The sequence below is a fragment of the Ovis canadensis genome, chromosome 3, assembly GCF_042477335.2.
Source record: "Ovis canadensis isolate MfBH-ARS-UI-01 breed Bighorn chromosome 3, ARS-UI_OviCan_v2, whole genome shotgun sequence".
In the NCBI taxonomy this organism is placed as follows: domain Eukaryota; kingdom Metazoa; phylum Chordata; class Mammalia; order Artiodactyla; family Bovidae; genus Ovis; species Ovis canadensis.
Window position 1 is genome coordinate 102,499,116 of NC_091247.1, and position 21,442 is coordinate 102,520,557.

Consider the following 21,442-nt stretch of genomic DNA (forward strand, 5'->3'; position numbering starts at 1 on the left):
GTGATGAGCATCCCAAGCCTAGCGCCGTCGGCAGCGGAGCCCTCAGGTGACCCCCGAGGACGAGGGTGCAGTCGGGGCCGCAGGGCGCGGAGTGGGGGCACCTCGTCCGGGGGCCGTCGGGGTCGCCTGGGGGAGGCGGCTGGAGGGGGTTCGCCAGGCCCTGAGCTCCGACAGCGCCCCCGCGCGGGCCGGCGTAGGCGGGCTCTGCGCGGGCCGGCGAGGTGGGTCCCCGCCGGCAGCCGGGCCCGCGGGCGCCACCCCCACGAGCTCGCGGCCCAGCGCGGCCGGGCGGCGGGAGCGGCGCGCCGCGGGGGAGGTGCGCGCGGCGGGCGAGCGCGCGGAGCCAGAAGAGTGAGGGGAGCGGCGTCCGCCCCCGCCGTGCCGAGCGCCGCGGAGCCGAGCCGGCGCGCCCGGGCCGGGGAGCGCGCCCGAGGCCCCGCCAGCGCCAGCGCCGGCGCCGGAGGGTCGTGCCCGCGCCCGCGCCCGCGCCCGGGTCTCGGGGCCCCGACCCGGCGGCGGCGGCGGCGGCGGCGGCGGCGAGGCCGGGCGGCCACCTGCTGCGCCGCGTGGGCCGCGCGTCCGCGCTCCCGGGGCCCCGCCGCCCCCGCCCCGCGGACCGAGAGCCCCCGGCGCTTCGCGGAGCCGCCCGCGCGCCCCTGCAGGTACCGGGGCTGGGGCCTGGGGCGGGGGTTTCGGAGCCGGGAGCCCCTCAGCCACGCGGACGGAGCGCCCTCCCCGCGGCCGAGTGCGGCCGGACGCGCTCCCCCAAGTGCCCGAAGTTTCCCTTTGCTGACTTCGCCGGACTTAACTTTGAATCGTGAGGTGACGCCTCAGAAAACCCACGAGGAGGGGAGCCGGTGTGCCGGGGGGAAGTTGGCGGTGGACGAGGTGTCGGTGCCTCCTGGCGCCAGAGGCCGCGGCAGGGTAGAGGAATGGACGGTCGCTAACTCTTCTGCTTCAGGTAACGCTTTGTTTGTTATACGCGTTTTAGGCTTTGGTTGCCAGTGAGGGGTCTGGGTTTGACCTAAGAAATGCTGACATTTTAAATCAACACTTATTTGTTGAACGGACGCTTCCTCTCAGATGGGGCGTTAATACGAGGTGAACAGTGAGCAAAGCCTGGGTGGTTGGTTACTCCAGTGGAGTAGTTACCAGCCAGGCTTTGGCTTTTGAAATGCAAAGTGTAAAGGAATACCTCCGTTGGGGTTAGACTCGTGTCGGTACAGGCGGCAGCTGGCACGATGTCCGTGCTGAATACTTAATTTTGAGCCATAAATCTATCAAGTGGGAGACGAGCAGCTGTGTGAGCCTCTGAGCGCCCACCCCACACCTTCCTCAACTGATAGCTTAAAATATCCCCACTCCCTATTCCAGCCGGCACGCTTCCTTCATTTACATAATTCGGGCACGTGACCGTGGAATAGACTCTGTTTAGACCCTGGTCTCCCTGGAGCTCACACCTGGATGATGGAGCGCCGTGATCACTCCTTGGAGCCATGTGAGGCGGTAGGATTGTGGGGAGCAGCTTATCTAGAGCCTGTGCGGTAACATCAGCGGTCCCTGACTGTGGGGCCTGTGGAGGACTGAGCTGGGCTGGTTTCTTCTCTCTGCCCCAGTGTTGTGCTGAGCCATATTGGAGCCTAAGGTAGAAGAAAAATCAGTACTACAGATCTTTATTTAAAACTGTGATGTGTTTTGTGCAGTGTGGATTCTGTGTTCATTTTGATGTTTTGAAACAGTCCATTGTACCATTTGTCTCCAGGAGTCTTTGGTACTCCCTGAAATTTTGTGCCTGGAGCGAGGGCCTCCCTTGGTCCAGACTTGCCTCCTGGTCAAGTTTCTTAGTTTCTCTGAGCAACTGTCCTCAGTGAACAAATTAACAAGTGGCACCTCCAAGGCTGCTGCGTGGCTCACACACAGCATATGGCCGCTGCGTGGGACCAGGCCCCTCGGGCTCAGGGAAGGGTGGATGTCCTATTCATATTGTTGTTCAGCTTGGTCATCTTGAGCTGGTCACCGAAGCTTGATAACTCTTGGTTTGACTTAGCAGAATGCGAGTGCGGGTCGCCAGCTCAGGGGATTAAATGAGACTGTGGGTGAAGGTGCATTGCCCTCCTGGAGGGTAAGTTTTCTGAGGTGGCACAGTAGGCTGGGTTTGCCTGGGCAACCTTGCAGCCATCTGCTCTTCCTTGGGAGGTTAGCTACGTGCCTGTGCACAGACACGCTTATAAACCCTGCTTGTGTTGCATGCAGACCCCGAGGACGCCTTTTGATCCTAGTGGAGATGTTTCTTGCCTGGGGTTTATTGTGGAGGGCTGAAGGTCACCAGCCTCCCAGTTGTGATGTGCAGAGTTTTTTAGGTCAACTTACTTTTTTAGGTGAACTTAACTTCACTGCTCTGAACAAGGGACTTTGGTTCCCTGTGATATGTCTAGTCCTAGGTCCTGATCGTGATTTTCCTGAGCCTAATTCAAAGGATTTTATCTGAGTCGCTATCTAGCTTAAAGCAGCTCAGTCCCCAAAAGGTCAGTCTCCGTCTCCCCAGGTCACTGTCTGGGGCCCTTTCTCGCTGCAGGTAGTCTCTGGGCTCCAGGAGAAGGTTGCAGCACCTCAAGGTGTGGGGAGCGTGGCTTCTTGCTGTCATCTGATGGCTTTCCCACCACAGAGCCTCCTTTTTCTGTTTCCATTGAGCATTGTCCAGCCAGCTGTCACTGGAGTGAGACGCAGTTGGGGACCCGGCTCCCGTATCCGGCCCTGAGGTCTCCGCACCCTGTGTCTCCAATAGGTCCCTGCTGGGCATCTGGGAATCTGCCCAGTTTGTGTGGAATAGCCCAGGTCCCTAGTCTGAGCAGTCCTGTGTTCCTAGCAGTAAGCAGGACAAACTCCCCCCAGCCTTCCATGTCCCTCTCAATCCCCTGGGGGTTTTCTTCCCTCACTAACCCCTCTGCTCCAGGCTGGGTGTAAAGGGGCTGGGGGCTCCAGGTTCCTCTCTCCCTGTATTGGAAGAGCTTTTTTTTTTTTTTTGACATGAAAGGCAGGAATCTTTCTTAGGTTGTATCTCCTGTCTTCTGGACATGGGGGCTTAGAGTAAAGCTCTTGATGTGTAGAGGGAGTTTCAGCATCTTGTATATCTTAACTCCTCCCCTCCCTGGAGAAACCAGATGCACCCTGGAGATGTGGGAAGGAAGCAGGGGGGCAGCAAACTGGGGAAATCGACTAGAAATTCCCTTTCACCGTCCCCTCATCTTCTGGGCAAGTCAACCTCCGTTATCTGCACTGGACTTCTTATTACCTGAAAAGGACCGGAAAGACTGTAGGGCCTGTTGGAGTTACCAGTCAAGGATGGGGAGGAAATGGGGAAAGAGTAGCTTTGAAGCTTTGGTGGTTGGAGGACAGAAGAGTTGTCTGCCTACACACTCCTGAGCCCAGCCCAGTAGACCAGGTTCACACGCTTCGGTGTTTTCCAAACGGTGACGCTGTTTATGCTGCTGCTTCTTCATCATCACAACGATCCACTGTATGCTTGGCATTTACCAAAAGCAGCAGGAAAAATACCTAAAAATCCAAGTTGTAATTGATTCTTCAGGATCCTTGGGAATTGTTTGGAGAACTTGATTAGCCCTTGTGAAGCCTAAAGCTTCACAAGTCCTGGGTTTTGTTCATACTTTGCGGGTAGAAGGCAAAGTGGTCAGGGAGGGCTTCTCAGAGGAGGTGGGACTTTAAGTAACATTAAGACCTGGCCACGTGTGAGATTAAAGAGAACTTCCCATGCAGAGGACTTCTTCTTTTTTTTTTTTTTTTAACTTTTTAGTTTGTATTGGGGTATAGCCGATGAACAATGTTGTGATGTTTCTGGTGAGCAGCACAGGGACTCATATATATACATGTATCCATTCTCCCCCAACTCCCCTCCCACCCAGGCTGCCAAATAACATTAAGCAGAGTTCCCTGTGCTATACAGTAGGTCCTTGTTGGTTATCCATTTTAAATATAGCATGTGTACCTGTCCATCCAAAACTCCCTTACTATCTCTTCCCCCCACTGGGAAGGACCTCTTGAATCCATAAAGACAGAAGACTCCCCAGGAGTGGTCTTTTGGGGCTCACCTCTTAGTTGACTCTTCCTGGTGTCGTGTTATCCCTTTTGTTGTCAGGGTACCTGTATCTGTACGTTGGACCATAGGCACGGTCAGCTTTCTAAATGCCTGGCATTTTCCCCCAGCTGAATGGAAATCAGAGGAATTCTCATCTAATCCTGTTATTCTCAGTTATCTGCACCTGGAAGCACATTTCAAACTTTCAGGTCAGGTAAATGGTCCTTAAGGCCCATCAATGATTCTAAGGAATTACTCTAGCATCCTTTGTATTCCTTTAATATGCTATGACCCATAACCCTGAGCTCAGTAGGACACTAACCAGTAGGTCCCAGGGAATGGTCAGCGAATTTAGCAGCAAATTGACAAGAAATGATCGGACGGGGTGGCCATGCAACCAGGGACACCCCTACCTGTGTCGGCTCCTTGTGGACACCGGCACTGTTCCTGTGCAGACCTGGGTAGGAAGAGCTCCCAGATATGTTGCTTATGATTAAGCTGTTTGTGAAAGAAATTGCAAAAGAGCCTTTTGAAAGGTGAGGAGTAGGATGTTGTTTATTTGCTCAAGTGTGTTCCTAGCCCCGGTGTGGGATGGGCTTTTGAATGTATGAAGTTTGAGAACTTCTGGAATACCCACTCACCTCTGGGGTCCAGACAGTAGTCCCTCTTTTTTCTGTCCCCAGATTCGCACGTCTGTGGGAGGCAGCAGAAGCCTTAGGTCAGGTGTGCGAGTTTCCCAAGAAACTACTCTTAGAATGGCTGGCTTGAGTGGGGGTCGTGAAAATGTCAGAGGTGTTTTGCTTTCTTAAAACAAGTGGTCCAGCTGAGCGGGGCAGTCAGGGCTCTGGTTTCCACTTTGCCACCTAGAGTCCCTGTGACCCCATAGCATGGGGGTGGGGATTCACGTATACCAGCATCACTTGAGATCCTGTATCAGCGGAGAAAATGCCTCATGAATTATTTGTAGTGGTTACTCTTCCATTGTCTTTCTTAATAAGCAAAAGCGCATTTATTTTGATCCCAATTAGGACCCCCAAGGTGATGGCACCCCACTCCAGTACTCTTGCCTGGAAAATCCCATGGACAGAGGAGCCTGATAGGCTGCGGTCCATGGGGTCATGAAGAGTCGGACACGACTGAGCAACTTCCCTTTCACTTTTCACTTTCATGCATTGGAGAAGGAAATGGCAATCCGCTCCAGTGTTCTTGCCTGGAGAATCCCAGGGATCGGGGAGCCTGGTGGGCTGCTGTCTATGGGGTTGCACAGAGTTGGACATGACTAAAGTGACTTAGCAGCAGCAGGGGCTTCCCTGGTGGCTCAGATGGTAAAGAATCTAACTGCAATGCAGGAGACCTGGGTTCAGTCCCTGGGTTGGGAAGATCCCCTGGGGAAGGGAATGGCAACTCACTGTAGTAGTCTTGCCTGGGGAATTCCGTGGACAGAGGAGCCTGCAGTTCATGGGGTTGCAAAGAGTCAGACACAGACGGAGCGACTAACACTATTACACATAAGACCCCCTGATAAAGGATCCTAAAGCAATGAAGGGTCTGAGATCTGATGGTGATCCAGGACAACGAGCAAGTCTGCTGTGTAGAGCACTGCTGAGAGGGCTAGTGGTAGATGTCCTGTTGGGAATGACCTTATTGTGCTCAGTCATGTCCGACTCTCTTGTGACCCCATGGACTGTAGCCCGCCAGGCTCCCCTGTCCATGGGATTTCCCAGGCAAGAATACTGGAGTGGGTTGCGATTTCCTCCTCCAGGTGGGAAATGAGCTTGATGCAGTTTCAAGTGAGAAGCCGGGGCAGAGAGATGGGGCAGGTAACAGAGGTAGGGAGGGTGCGAGCAGGCGGGATTCCCCCGGGGCCTGAGTCCTGGGGCACACAGGGCTCGCATGCTCCGTCTCCCTCTGCAGTGTCAGCTTTTCCTGCCAACATGGTTACAAGTACTAGCAGCCAGGCCACTGACGGGAGGTGCCCAGGACCAGTCACGTCCCCACCGCACACACACACAGACACACACACACACAGACACACACACACAGACACACACACACAGACACACACACAGACAGACACACACACACAGACACACACAGACACACATAGACACACACACAGACACACACACACAGACACACACACACAGACACACACAGACACACACACACAGACACACACACACAGACACACACAGACACACACACAGACACACACAGACACACATACACAGACACACACACAGACACAGACACACACAGACACACACACACACACACAGACACACACACACACACACTTGTTCTGCAGGCGAGATGTAGGGCCTGCTGCATCTGTGACCGGCCGATGAGCATGACAGATGGCGGTGGCTCCGAGGACCACTTTGAATGTCGCCCGTGGGTAACGGGATTACAGTCAATATCAAGTCCCTGTTGTATATTTAGTCTCCTGTAGATGAATATATTGTGAATATTTAGTACCTTTTCAGCACTGAGTGTATCATGACTATTCACTGCCCAGCTGCCTGGGTATATCTAGCGCCTCATGAATATCAGGTGTCTGTCTGTCCTTCCACGCCTCTCTGTCTTGCATGCACACGTGCCCTCCTTACTGAGTGTTTGTCTCTGCTTAACCTGTCTTAGGAGAGTCCTTCATCCTGTTTCCTGTCCTCTCTGGACACGCTGCTCCGAGCCTGTGCAGACTGCTCTTGGCTCTTCTCTCTCTTGTTCTATGTGCAGCTCTGGGGCCAGGCACAGCCTCAGTACCTCATGGGGCAGGTGTGGTGGGTGTGGAGGCTTCAACCTGGGTCACTTGAGTTCCCTTCAGGGCTCTGCAGCCCAAGTGGCAAGTGCAGCGAGCTGCTCTGAAGCAGCGTCGCCACTGGCACCGGCTCGTCTAACCTGGGTTGGATACTTAACTCCTCACCCCCATGTTCCATCAGCTTGCCTGCTTAATTATTCATTCTTCCTCCCACCGTGCTCCCCAAGGAGTGATGGTTGGTCAGTCGCTCAGTCGTGTCCAACTCTTTGTGACCCCATGGACCGCAGCACGCCAGGCTTCCCTGTCCTTCACCATCTACTGGAGTTTGCTCAAATTCATGTCTGTTGAGTTGGTGATGCCATCGAACCATCTCATCCTCCGTTGCCCCCTTCTCCACTTGCCCCCTATCTTTCCCAGTATCAGGGTCTTTTCCATTGAGTCGGCTCTTTGCATCAGGTGGGCCAAGTGTTGGAGCTTCAGCATCAGTCCTCCCAGTGAATATTCAGGGTTGATTTCCTTTAGGATTGACAGATTTGATTTCTTTGCTGTCCAGGGGACTCTCAAGAGTCTTCTCGAGCACCACTGTTCCAAAGCATCAGTTCTTCAGCCTGGTAGCAGGAACTTTCTCTTGGTTCTCCTGTGCGGAAGATTCGTGACTTAGAAGCTGCAGTGAGAGGAGCAGGCGGAGGATGGGGTTTGTTGGCGGTTTAGCCCCACCCACTGGATGTCTGAACCTGCAACACTCCACCTGGGGATCCACCCTCCTTGCCCTGGGGTCATTTCCACGGGGATAGACTCAGCCCTGTGTATTTGGTGTGTTACTGGGTGTCAGTTGTATGTGCCATTGGAAATCAGACGTTTAAATCATTGCATATTAGCGTTTCCAGTGTATTTTCAGGGTGTAAATGGATTCTTAATGTACGAAACATCTTGCAGATGTGAGTCACCTGTTTTCTGAGACTCAGCAATGTCATCTTAGTGAGTGTCATTGCGCTGCGTCTGGCCTTCGTGGGCAAAGTCGAGTCTGTGCATCAAGGGGTTCTGGTCAGCACGGCTTATTGGGCACCATGTTCTAGAGCTGAAGTTACCAGGAGCAGTTCATGGGCAACCTCGGGGTCTCTCGGCGGCAGCACAAGCACTGTAGGCAAGACTTGGCCAGGCTGGCAAGCGGGAAAGGCCTGGAAGTTGGCGAGCCTGGCTCGGGGCCAGCCTGCCCGCCATCTGGGGCCCTGACCGGACTTGTGATTGGGCTCCGTCCTGGCAGCCTGCCCTTTGGCTGCCCCCTCGGGTGGCCCGAGGCCCGGTGTCGCTTCACAGACAGCCTCTTCCATCCAGCAGACCAGGAGGCAGAGCGTGAGCAGGTGTAGCGGCGACATCTGCGGGCAGCGTCTCCTTCCGGTCTTGGTGCGTGCTGTGCCAGATTCGCATGTACACGTGTGCTCACAGGAGTAGGTGTTGTCACGGTTGCCAGTAGGGAAGAATGGGAAGAAGGGATAGTTAGGGAGTCTGGGAGGGACGTGTACACACCGCTGTGTTGGGTGACCAACAGGAACCTGCTGTGCAGCGCAGGGAACTCCGCTCAGTGTTATGTGGCAGCTTGGAGGGGAGGGGAGTTTGGGGGAGAATGGGCACGTGTATGCATGGTGGAGTCCCTCTGCTGCTGACCTGAGACTACTACAGCACTGTTAATCGGCTGTGCCCCGATACAAAATAAAAAGTTTTTTTTACAAAGTATATATTAATACAGAGAAGGAATGTCTACATTGTTTACTGGGCCACCTTTTCATGTGTTGAGTCTCTTCTCCATGCTATTGGATACACTCCCTCTGGACGCACTCCCTATGGGAAGCACTCCCTCTCGGATACACTCCGTATCGGATGCACTCCCTATGGGATGCACTCCCTATCGGACGCACTCCCTGTTGGATACACTCCCTGTCGGACGCACTCCCTCTCAGATACACTCCCGTAGCACTAACTCTTCTGGCTGCAGAGGACTCCACGGGCAGGGTGGTCCCCACTTACTCACCCACCCTCTGTTGGATGGACGTGTACCTAGGCCATTTTCAGCCTTTGGTCCTTTAGCCCCCTGAGAATGAAGGTCATTGTCTGTGCTCTTTTGTACATCTGTCTGGTTGGTTCCTTCCAAGTCCATCTCGAAAGATTGATTTCCTGTGTATACACAAGCCTCTTCCTTTGATATGTCCTGCCCAAAGCCTGTCTTTTTTTTCACGCTGAAGTTTTTTTCCCATGAGATTTCATGTATTTTGGTCAACAGCGTCTTCAGCGTCTGTGCTATTCAGGATTTGCTCCAGTTCCTTTAAGCAGAAGAGGATTTAGTGCAGGAAGTTCAAAGATAACAGAGTTGTTGAAAGCTCAGCCTCCAACCAGACCTGCAGGGCTGTCCTGCTGGGAGCTGCCTCCCTCCTCAGACCTACCACACGGTGGGTAGGGGAGAGGAGATGGGGGTCCCCCTGAGGCTCAGCGTCCATCCTGAAGCTGTGGCCGAGGCTCTGGGACCCCCTACACCCCCCCATAGGAAAATGGATGCATCCACCGTGGTGCCTCTTAGCAAAGCAGGACAGTGAACTCTCCCAGGTGGGCAGCATGGCCTGGACAGAGGCTAGAAGTGAGGTCTTGGTTTTCTAGCCTCAAGCAGGCAGTGAACAAGCCAGGTAGGGTGAACTGTATCTCAACTTCTCTCTCTCTCTCTTTTTCTTTTCTTCATAATTTGTACATTTTGTCTTTGATTTGATGCATACAGAGGTGAGATTCACAGAATTTAGCCTTGGATTCCAAGGGCCTGGTTCCTGCCTCGCAGAATCAGTCATTCGTCCTCTCCAGAGAATGTCAAGGTCGTTTCCCAGATAAGATTTTCATTTCAGTCCCCTTCTCTTCAGAGCTCTTTTGCCGTGACCCTAGCCCCCTTCCTGCTCTCTCTCAGAAACCAGATTGGAGGCTTTCCCAGCCTGAGCTTCAAATGGATTAAAAAAAGAAAAAACCCACTATATATCTGTATCTGTATAGCTGTGTCTATCTCAAGGTGAACCCACATAGAAATAATTCCTGTAGACTTGCCTTTTAGCTAGACCAGGTATTTGAAAATCAACCCCCTGACCCCAGGCCTGCCTGCAGGATGGCATGGGCCAGGGCAGGGGCAAGGGCCGTTTGGTTCTTTCCTCTTGTTGGGGAACGCTGGGTCGTGTTGCCTCTTCAGGCAATGTCACACTCCCATTGAACAGCCCTGAGCTCTCAGGCGTGGGTTGGAAGCAGGAGTTAGCTTACTGCTAAGTTAATAGCCAATTTTTCCCATGAGCATAATTGATCAGCAGGTCATGTATGAACCGTACTTCTCCCTGCCTTTTCCAGCAGGCTTTTGTGTGTAATTAGTGTGAATTTAGGTGTTTGTAGAGTTCCAAACTCCCCCTCTGAGTCGTTTCTATATTTTCAGTTGTTCCAGGAAAGGATTCTTGAGGAAGGATTCCAGGAAAGACTATGTCCTTAGCAACCCAGAGTTCACCAGGGCGGGGGCCGGGGGGGGGGGTGCGGTGTAAAAGGTGTCTGGGTGAGAGCAGGAGGGTAGCCACCAACCTGGGGGTGCACGCTCTCCTGACCCTCAACAGGTCCTCCGCCCCTTGTGGTCCTGGCCTGTCATTAGACAAACACTGTTTAAAATGAGCTGATGCCCCCTAGCTGAAAGCTCTGGGGTGGAGGGGTGGTGAGGAGGGAGCCTGGCCCCCTAACTCCAGGTGGGAGGTAGCCCTTGGAGCGTCCAGCAGGTCACGCTGTCAGCAAGGCGCATCAAAGAACCCATGTCTTTTATGTATTATTTTCCCTTTTCTGTGGCTGTGCTGGGTGCTCGTTGCTGCGCTCCGGCTTCCGTGGTTGTGGCTCACGGGTTTAGTTGCTCAGTGGCAGGTGTGACTCTTAGTCCCCCGACCAGGGATAGAATCCTGTCCCCTGCATTGGCAGGCGGATTCGTAACCACGGGACTGCCAGGGAAGTCCTCCCCCAGGTCTTTTTTTTTTTTTTTTTAAGGCAAAAATAACAGTGATTCACTCTCTCCCAGATGATGTGCCTTAGCTCTCAACAGCACCTGCTTTCCATGACTTATACGTGATAGGTATTTGCCGTTCTTGAATTTTAGGGGGTTGTACGTTGATTGTGTATTAGGGAGTACACTGAAATAATTGTTTTAGTGGAACAGATGTTTTTCTTTCAGTTTTTTCTAAGCACGTACAGTGAGAGTCTGAATTGTGTGTGTAAGGCATATAATCACTGGACAATTCGGGCTGCGCATTGTATGACCCCCCCACCCCCACCCCCAATCTTGTGCTTACTGAAGTTTGAGTCTGTGTGTGATCAGAACAGTCTCTTTCCCAGCCAGAGAACAGGTGGTGTCGAAGCCTGTTCAACACCACCCATCATTTTGGGTCTTCAGTCCTTACGATCACCTTGTGCATTTTACAGAGAAGGACACTGAGGCCCAGGAAAATCGAGTAACTTGGCCAGGGCACCTCAGCTAGTGAGTTGCAGAGACGTGAACTCCCCTCACTCTCCCTCCTCGCAGGATGCACACGTGCTCAATCGTGTGCTAGACTGTGGCCCGCCGGCTCCTCTGTCCGTGGGATTCTCCAGGTGAGAATGCTGGAGGGGGCTGCCATGTCCTTCTCTGGGATCTTCCCCATCCAGGGATCGAACCTGCGTCTCCTGCATTCATAGGCAGATTCTTTACCACTGAGCTACTGGGGAAACCCCTCAGGAGATGACTTCCTCCTGGAAATAGGCCTTTTGATCATTAGCGGGTACTCCAGGTGCTGCCAGAATTGCTCTGTGCCCCCGTTTTTACCCCAGATTTCCAGAGGAGCACGCAGGCACAGAGCGGTTATGAGCCTTACCGCGACAGCGGGCCGTGCACTGGGGATTTGAACCCGGTATCCTCTCCTCATCGCCTGTTTTACCCTGTCTGGAACTCTTAGCTTAGAAATGGCCAGGAAGTGTCCTTATAGCTGGCCCACTATAGTGTCCTGTAGCTGGTTTCACTCAGTGGGAGTGAACATCCCTGGGCAAATTCCCCCCCGGGGTGTGCACAAGGTCTGGGCACCTCCCCCTGCTGTCACCTCCCTGATTCCCACCCAGGACTGGAGTCTCTGGGGACCCTCCTTTTTCTCTTCTGTCTCCACCACCTGCAGCGACTTCTGCAGGACAGCAGAGCAGGGGAGGTGGCTGGGAGCCAGGCTGACCCCTTGGGCCTTGGGCTCCCTTTCCTGCAGGGCTGTTGTAAGAAGCAAAGGCAGTTTGTGTGGAAGTGGCAGATATCTTGTGACCAGTGGACGAGAGTGAGTTAGAAAGGCTGTGTTATTGTAACTGAGCCTCACTTCTGTCTCTCTCTTACACAGCTATTTATTTATCTATTTTTGGCTGTGCTGGGTCTTGGTCGTTGCTCGGGCTTCTCTTTAGTTGCGGTGAGTGGGGCCTCCTCTCCAGGGTGGTGCTTGGGATTCTCACTGTGGTGACTTCTGTTGTTGCAGAGCACAGCCTCTGGGATGCATGGGCTTCCGTAGTTGTGGGACATGGACTCTGGAGTTGCAGTTCACGGGTTTAGTTGCTCCACGGCATGCGGAATCTTCTCGGATCAGGGATTGAATCAGTGTCCCCTTCATTGGCGGGTGGCTTCTTTACCGCTGAGCCACCGGGGAAGCCCACTCTCCTCCTCTCCCGCTCTCTTTTAATGTTAAAACGTTCCAGTTAAAATTGAGCAAGACCTCATGACTGGGAGCTCTGGCTGCAAAGTCTGACTCTCCCGTTCTCCAGCTGTGAGGCCTCTCAGCACCTCTGTTCCCATCTGGAAAATGGGGATGTGACGAGCCCCCCACCCCGGAGGGCCGTCGTGTGGGCCAGCTGGAGTCCTGGTGCCTGTAACGTGCCATCGGAGAGGGTAAAACCTGAACGAACTGGAGCCCCCAGGTAGCTGAGCCTGGGCTGTGCTCCAGGCACTCTTGGGTACGTAAGGAATTACATGATCCCTCTGGTTCTTCCTACAGCTTTAAAGAATAGAGAGGATTATCCCTGTTTGGAGGTGAGGAACCCAAAGCTCAGGAGGTAGATGTGGTGTGTGTGCCTGTCTCCATCCCGGGACCCCTGGCGGGTGTGACCACCTGAAACCTGGGGGTGGCGAAGGGCTCCAGAGCTCCGGGGGCCAGGCCCCCTGTCTCAGCACCACATCGTGGTTGGGTGGCATCAGGGCGACTGCCTCTCGAGTCTCTCTGGCTCCAGGGGGCGACCCCAAGTGAACTGTTCACCATGTGCTGGCAGGATTGGCTGAGGGAGCAGATACTGCCCAAACATCATCTGTTCTTGTTCCACCCCAATTCCCAAATAAACGCTTCTGTTGTAGCATCAACATGATATTACAGCAGTTCTTTGCTCTTCTCATGGCCATAGAGTCTTGTGTGCAAAGTTGCAGTTTAAGCTCCTTGCTGTCCATCAGAGTGGAATTCCCATCTGAATTTCACTTCAAGACACAACACCCGGGATGGCCAGCCGTGGTGTTTGGTTTCTTAAAGGCTGCCGGTTCTCCCCTAAAGCCAGGGTCCCTTTGTAACACTGAACAAGTAGAGAAACGTTCTACATGACAGCAACTATACTTTCAATATATCAGTGTATCGATGAGGAAAATACATATAAACAAAAAGACAGTATGAATTTTGAGGCTCATCTGGATGACTTATTTTATTGATCTCATCTGCATGTATTTAAGGGCTTCCAGGTGGTAGAGAACCCACCTGCCAGTGCAGGAGACACAGGAGTCCCAGGTTTGATCCCTGGGTGGGGAAGATCCCCTGGAGGAGGGCATGGCAACCCATTCTAGTACTCTTGCCTGGAGAATCCCCATGGGCAGAGGAGCCTGGCGGGCGACAGTCCACGGGGTCGCAAAGAGTTGGAAAGGACAGAGCAACTAACACTCTGACTACTTTTTCACATGTATTTAAAAATAATAACCTGTGTATGTGTGTGACGTAACATTGATGCCATTTATAGATAATGCTTGTCCTTCAGGGATTCACATGTAAAGAACTGAGGATTTGTGTTTGGAGATTTCATTATTTATAGGCTTTCAAAAAAGTAGAAATGCCCTTTTGCAGTTTGCTTTTTCCTCCTGGGTACTTTGCTTGTAATTTCAGGAGGTTCCACCAGGGGGTGCTTGGGCTCATGATGCTTCTGCAGTGGATGAAGCTCCGCTCCTGCTATAAGACAGAGTGTAGTTTTCTACACCCAAGTGTTTCCTTTTTAGGACAAGCAGTATTCTTGCCTGGAAAATCCCTTGGGCAAAGCCTGGCAGACTGTATAGTCCATGGAGTTGCAAAAGAGTTGGACACTATTTAGCAGCTAAACAACCTTAAATAAAAGAAAACATGATTTAAGAAAATACAGTCTAAAAGAGTTGTAACTGAACATGAAGACAAATTTAAAAGATGTACTAGGCTAAATAATACTAAGATTCTAATTATTAATTACTGCTTAGTTTTCTCTGTCTCAGGCTTTATTTATTTGTCATGCCACGTGGCTTGCAGGATCTTAGTTCCCTAACCAAGGATCAAACCCAGGCCCCCAGCAGTAAAAGCACCAAGTCCTAACCACTGGACCAACCAGGGAATTCCCAGGATTTATTTTTTAAAAAGTAGTCCCTGAGCATCAGCTACCACACTCACTTCCAAAGAGTCTGAAGTGTCACAGCCCAGAAGAGCTTTAGGATTAGAAATATACAGGCTGCTTTAGCCGCGTAGTGACTGTGAGGCACTGTGGACCCCACTGTTTTTTACCTGGACCCTAACAGAAGGTTCTGAGACTCTTGCAGACACATCCTTCTCTCAGCAGCTCTGTCTCACAGGCCATCTTGGCCTGTTGGCCTGTGAGGGAGCTGAGTGTCAAACTAATTTGAATATGATATATAGAGCCAAGAAAATCAGGCAAAAGCTCCTCAGACCCACCTGTTGGTTCATTTAGTAGTCCCACTGATAAAAATTCACTGCTAATCCCTCTATTCCTGTTCCTTCAATACACGTTTATCGAGGTTCATGGCGCTCACAGGCTTCCTTGGTAGCTCAGCTGGTAAGGAATCCATCTGCAATGCAGGAGACCCTGGTTCCGTTCCTGGGTTGGGAAGATACCCTGGAGAAGGGATAGGCTACCCACTCCAGAATTCTTGCCTGGAGAGTCCCCATGAACAGAGGAGCCTGGCAGGTTACAGTCTCTGGGGTCACAAAGAGTTGGACACAACTGAGCGAGTAAGCAAAGCACAGCACGTGGCTCTCAGTCGACACAGCATCGGGATATCCGCGTGAGGGCAATGAATGACGGATGGGGGCAGCAGACGCTCTGGGGCGGGCTGTGCCGGGCCTGGATCCCAGAGACCCTGGCGGTGCTGGAAGCTGCGTTCCCTGGGGAGAGTCCAGGGAACCCTGTGGGGCTCATGGTGGGGCCGGGCCCACTGGCCCAGTGGACACATGGTTCTGAGGGTCCATCATAGTTCTGGGGGCCCACAAAATGTCTTCATTTCTTTTCCATTTTTTAATTGAAGAAATTAAAAAAAATTGTTTTTTTTTTGGCTGTACTGGGTCTTTGTTGCCGTGTGCAGGCTTTCCTCTGGTTGTGGTGAGCAGAGGCCATTCCCGAGTTGCGTGTGTGGGCTCCCCACTGCAGTGGCTTCCCGGTGCAGAGCACAGGCTCTGGGAGCTCGGGCTTCAGTAGCTGGGGCTCGTGGGCTCGTGGGCTCATGGGCTCGTGGGCTGCGGCCCACGGGCTCAGCTGCTGCTCAGTACGTGGGAGCTTAGTTGCTGGACCAGGGTTCCACCTGCGTCCTCTGGGTTGGCAGGCGATTCTTAACCACTGGACTACCAGCAAAGTCCCCAGAATGGTTTAACCTTTTAAAATCAGAAGGAAAACACGAACTTTAGGGTAAAGAAGGTATCTTAATATACAATAATATATTCACCTTTATATCAAAATATGGGCTTCCTTGGTGGCTCAGTGGTAAAGAATCCACTTGCCAAGCAGGAGACATGGGTTTGATCCCTGGGTTGGGAAGATCCCCTAGAGAAGGGAATGGCAACCCACTCCAGTATTCTTGCCTGGGAAATCCCATGGACAGAAGAGCCTGGTGGGCTACAGTCCATGGGATCCCCAAGAGTTGGACACTACTTAGCAACAGCAACAAATTGTAAAATATATTTAAAGGAGGTTTTTAAATCGAGGAAGGGACCCACGAAGGCAGAAGTGCTTAGCGCCCCAGAAGTCACAGTGCAGTGTTTGGGAGTGTGACGAGGGACCTGCTGACCCTGGGAGATGCCTCAGCAGAGTCACAGAGGCAGGGCTGACCCAGGCAGGACGGGGCTGACCCAGGCAGGACGGGGCTGACCCAGGCAGGACGGGGCTGCTTGGTGGCTTGGCTTACCCACGCCCAGGTGCAGAAAGGGCCTGGAGAAAAAGCAGGGACCCTGAGAAGAGCTCCCCCCCGCCCCACACCTTGCCCCAAACCTTGGCTGTAGCCCATTTGATGAAGGCAAACAACCCCTGTTTCTCAGGCTCAGGACCAAGTGCTTGGGTGCCTGAGGCTTCAGTGTCATTGGGATAGACACACTTGGCACTCTTAGGCCCTTCAGAGTCTTAGCTAAACCAGAGAAGGTTGTATTTCTCAATTATGGGATTTTTGTTGTTGTTGTTGTTCTGGTTCCAGGCTGGTTGCTTGGGGCTGTGACTGCACCTCTGAATGTGTTTCCTCATCTGTAAGTTGGGGCAGTAACTGAATTAGACTGTGCATGTCAGGAGCCTTCCTAGCCCAGTGCCTGGCTTCCAGCCATTGTCAAATGTTTCCTTCTCCTTTGCTTGTCCACGTCACCTCATTCAAGGGAGGCCAAAGAGATGGAAGGCGCTGGCCTGGGCCATACGTGGTCTTGGTATCAGCCCGCTTGTGGCTGCCCTGGCCTCACCTGCCTGGGTGACTCAGGAAGTCTGGGTGGGACTGGACTTTGTGTGAACAAGCTTTGCACGTGGACCTGCCCTGTGGCTGAGCCTGAAAGCCTTGGCCTTCACCTGAGCGTGTCTGGGCCATGGTTGGGCAGGTCTGATTTCTCAGACCGGAGCTCCCACTTTCCTGTGGGAGGGAGGAGCGCAGGTCCTCGTCTGGGGAGATTCCAGGCATGCTGGGCTGGCCTGCACCCCATCTGCTCCGAAGAGGCACAAGCTCTCCTTTGTGCTCAGCCCCAGAGGCCTCCCTGTCCGCCGGCAGCCGTTCTTCCTTTTGGCCTCTCGGCGCCGAGAGCTTCCTTCCTCAGTTTGTCAGCACGCGGCACTGTGGGCCGGACCTTCCCGGCATCCCCTGATGGAGCACGAAAGTAGACCGGAGTAAGGCCTCCTCCATAAGGTGCAAACCCAGTGGAAATTTGTTTTAATTCCTAATATTTTATCTTATTTATTTTTTGCTTATTTTTAAATTGAGGCATAAGTGACACATTAGTTTCAGGTATACAACATAATCATTCAATATTTGTATATATTTCAAAGTGATCACAATAACTCTTGTTAACATTCACTACATTTTTATACATACATCTTTATTCCATACTTTTATGTAATGAGAACTTTTAAGAGCTACTCTCTTAGCAGCCTTTAACATGCAATGTCGTATTCTTTTGGGGGTGGGGGGCACTGGGCCTCTCTAGTGGCTCAGTGGTAAAGAATCAGCCTGCCAGTGCAGGAGACTCGGGCTCGATCCATGCATTGGGAAGATCGCCTGGAGAAGAAAATGGCAGCCCACTCTGGTACTCTTGCCTGGAAAATCCCATGGACAGAGGAGCCTGGTGGGCTACAGTTCATAGGGTCGCACAGAGTCGGACGTGACCTAGCAGCCAAACAACAACATTATTGATGAAATCAGACTATGGAGTGAGGGTCATTTCTACCGTAAGAGGCACCTCCAATTGGAGGATCTGGCGCGAGTGAGACAGGACATGGGCTGCATGGGCAATGGGGTTTAAAAGAGGAGGCTGTAAAAACTGCGGAGGAAAGCGCTGGCGCCCCCTGGTGGTCACAGCCCTGGGCGTCTTCAGGAGTAGCCACTCAGTGAAGGCTTCCGAACGAGGTGTGCTTGGCTTGGGGGACGTTGCAGAGACAGCACCTGCGTGCTAACTGTGCAGTCAGCCTCTCTGCCCCTAAGAAAGTCAGGAAATGGGACGGGGAGGTCGCTCCACTCATGACAGAAAGATGGGGGGAATGCTAATGGAAAATGTATGGAACCTGCATAAAGAACCGAAGAAAATTGACCTGGAGACCCGAGAGAACGGTTCTGTAAATGAAGGTATTTAACACTTTCCAGTACTTTGGCCACCTCATGCGAAGAGCTGACTCATTGGAAAAGACTCTGATGCTGGGAGGGATTGAGGGCAGGAGGAGAAGGGGACGACAGAGGATGAGATGGCTGGATGGCATCACTGACTCGATGGACGCGAGTCTGAGTGAACTCCGGGAGTTGGTGATGGACAGGGAGGCCTGGCGTGCTGCGATTCATGGGGTCGCAAAGAGTCGGACACGCCTGAGCAGCTGAACTGAACTGCACTGAGCTGAACACTTTCCTGCAAGTGCTAAACAATTTCCTGTAATACTATTTTGTGTATTCATGTTGTTCCCCAATTAATTCATGCATTTAATGCAGTTCCCAGCCAGCATCTGCATGGACAACCTATCCAATATTAAAACATATTATACATTTGTAAGTATCTAAACATTTTAATCTGGGGCCAGGAATTGAAATCGTACCCATGGGACAGAATAGAAAGTCTGGAAAATAGGAGTTAATATTTAACCACTTGGAAAACCATCATGTTTCTCACTCATGTCAAACCCCAAAATATATTCCATGTGGGTTACAATTGTAAATGTACAAATGAAGTTATTCAATCCACTTTAGATAAGAGCTTGAGAAATTATAAGACGAAATACACGCCAGAGCAACAACAACAAAGATGCCGCATGCTGCGACAAAGACTGAAGACCCTGCTTGCTGCAGCTGAGGCTGGCATCGCCAAATAAATACATGAATTTCTTAAGAGAAATTGTGGGATGAGAAACGTTTTTCTACATGTACCATCAGAAGCAGAAGCCACAAGGCCAAAATTGTTTTGCTTGTTCACCTGGGGGAACCAAAACTTTAGTATGCCAAAAGGAGAAAAAATTCCAAAACAAAATAAAAATTCACTTGATAAACTGAGAAAACAATTTAGCAACGTGTATGAAAAATAGCCTTATATAAACAACTCTGATAGTAAATATGAAGAACTGTTTCTTTTTTAAAGATTTTTTTTTTAATGTGAACCATTTTCAAAGCCTTTATGGAACTTGTTACAATATTATTTTGTTTCTAGTCTATGTTTTTTCCTTTTTGGGCTTCCTCGTGGCTCAGATGGTAAAGAATCTTCCTGCAATGCAGGAGACCCAGGTTCTATCCTTGGGTTGGGAAGATCCCCTGGAAAAGGAAATGGCTACCCACTCCAGTATTCTTGCCTGGAGAATTTCATGGACAGAGGAGCCTGGCGAGCTATAGTCAGTGGGGCTGCAAAGAGTCAGACACAACTGAGTGACTAACACAAGAGGCCTGTGGGAGCCTAGCTCCCTGACCAGGGATTGAGCCCTCACCCCGAGCATTAGAAGGCAAAGTCTTAACTGCTGGACCACCAGGGAAGTCCCATGAAGAACTCTTTCTATGAATGAACTGGCCAGTAGGAAAGTGGGTGAAGGATGTGAACTCATTCACATGAGGAAAAGCAAATACCAGGAAGTGTGAGAGAGTAGTAAAGCAATAGGTACATAATAAAATTAGGTACTTTTTTTTTGCTATCAAATTAGTTATCAAATCTAAACAGTGTATTAAAAAGCAGAGACATCCCTTTGCCAACAAAGGTCCATACAGTAAAAGCTATGATCTTTCCAATAGTCGTGTATGGATGTGAGAGCTGGACCATAAAGAAGGCTGAGCACTGAAGAATTGATGCTTTTGAACTGTGGTGTTGAAGAAGACTCTTGAGAGTCCCTTGGACTGCAGGGAGATCCAACCAGTCCATCCTAAAGGAAATCAATGCTGAATATTCATTGGAAGGACTGATGTGGAAGCTGAAGCTCCAATCCTTTGGCCACCTGATGCGAAGAGCCAACTCATTGGAAAAGACCCTGATACTGGGAAAGAATGAAGGCAACAGGAGAAGGGGACAACAGAGGATGAGATGGTTGGATGGCCTCACCCGACTCGATGGGCATGAGTTTGAGCACCCGGGAGATGATGAAGGACAGGGAAGCCTGGTGTGCTGCAGTCCATGGGGTCGAAAAGTTGGACACAGCTGAGTGACTGAACGAAAAAAAGTCAAATTAGCAAATTTGGGGTGCATACTGTTTCTATTTGTTCCTGCGGAGGATAGTACTTGGTGCAAGTGTGTGGCGAGGACTCTCATATACCTTTCAGAGGGGAAGAAGATACACAGTTTCTGCCAAACTATTTGGCAGTTGTCACAAAACCCTTGAAAGAATTCCCCTTAAAAGAATCCCTTCATTCTGGTGATTTTAGTCCTAGGAATTTTTCCCGAGGAAACAATTAAATCTGCCATCAACAAGATTTCTATGCAGGGATGTTCATCACAATGTAATTTATAAAGATGAAAATTTGGAAGCAAGGTTAAACACTCAGTAATGGGGAGTGAGTCATTCACTACTGGAACCCTTAGAAGTGTTTCTGAAGGATGCTTAGTCACTAGGGCACTTCATGAGCTGTGGGTAAATGAAGAAGGCAGGAGGGACAGTGGGTGAGTGCTGGCGAGCGAGCTGGACCTGTGGCAAAGAGCCCAGGGCCAGAGTGAAGATGAGAGATGTGTTGGGGGGATAGGCAGGTCTTCTCTTTCGTCAGAGCAGATACTGGGTGCGAGGCACTGTCACGCAGGCTCGATTTGGAGAACAGGAAGCTTTGGGTGGGCTGAACAAAGGAGTGCCCACGACCAGGAGGCGCTCACTCAGGGTGGTTGACCACCTCTCTGCTCTGAGGCCCAGGTTCCACCCGGCCCCTCCAGAGGCTTCCCCTCAGGGACTCCGCCCCCTTCCCACCCCACTCCCCCAGTCCCCTACCGCCCCACCTCACCCCCCACCGCCCACCCCATTGGGGCTGCTTGCCCCTGCTCCATACTCAGTGTGTCTGAGGCATGGAGTTCAAAACCAAACAAATCTCAGTATATACAATTTTTAAAAAATCAAAATGTAAAAGCTTTTAAAAGAGGGGTTGTAGTCTCTAGAGGCTTCCCTGTGGCTCAGACGGTGAAGAATCTGCTTGCAGTGAAGGAGACCCAGGTTTGATTCCTGGGTTGGAAAGATCCCCTGGAGAAGGAAATGACAACCCACTCCAGTATTCTTGCCTGGAGAATTCCATGGACAGAGGTGCCTGGCGGGCTACAGTCCTTGGGGTCCCAAAAAGTCGGACACGACTGAGTGACTCACACAGGAAGCTCCTGAAGGACTCCAGACAGTCATATCCGCCCCAGTCCCCAAGCAGCCCTGGT

The 21,442-nt window shown here is 51.6% G+C and overlaps 1 protein-coding gene across 5 annotated transcripts in view; it reads left to right on the plus strand.

The window, feature by feature from the left end:
- Positions 1 to 322: 322 nt before the first annotated feature.
- CRACDL (CRACD like) overlaps positions 323 to 21,442 on the plus strand; it is a 125,405-nt gene continuing 104,285 nt past the window's right edge. For 3 of the 5 annotated variants that reach the window (XM_069583873.1, XM_069583874.1, XM_069583876.1), the window contains exon 1: positions 323 to 961. The gene's annotated coding sequence lies outside the window, so the exon portion shown is untranslated. The remainder of the gene's footprint in view (positions 962 to 21,442) is intronic. The other 2 variants (XM_069583877.1, XM_069583878.1) reach the window with 1 other exon arrangement.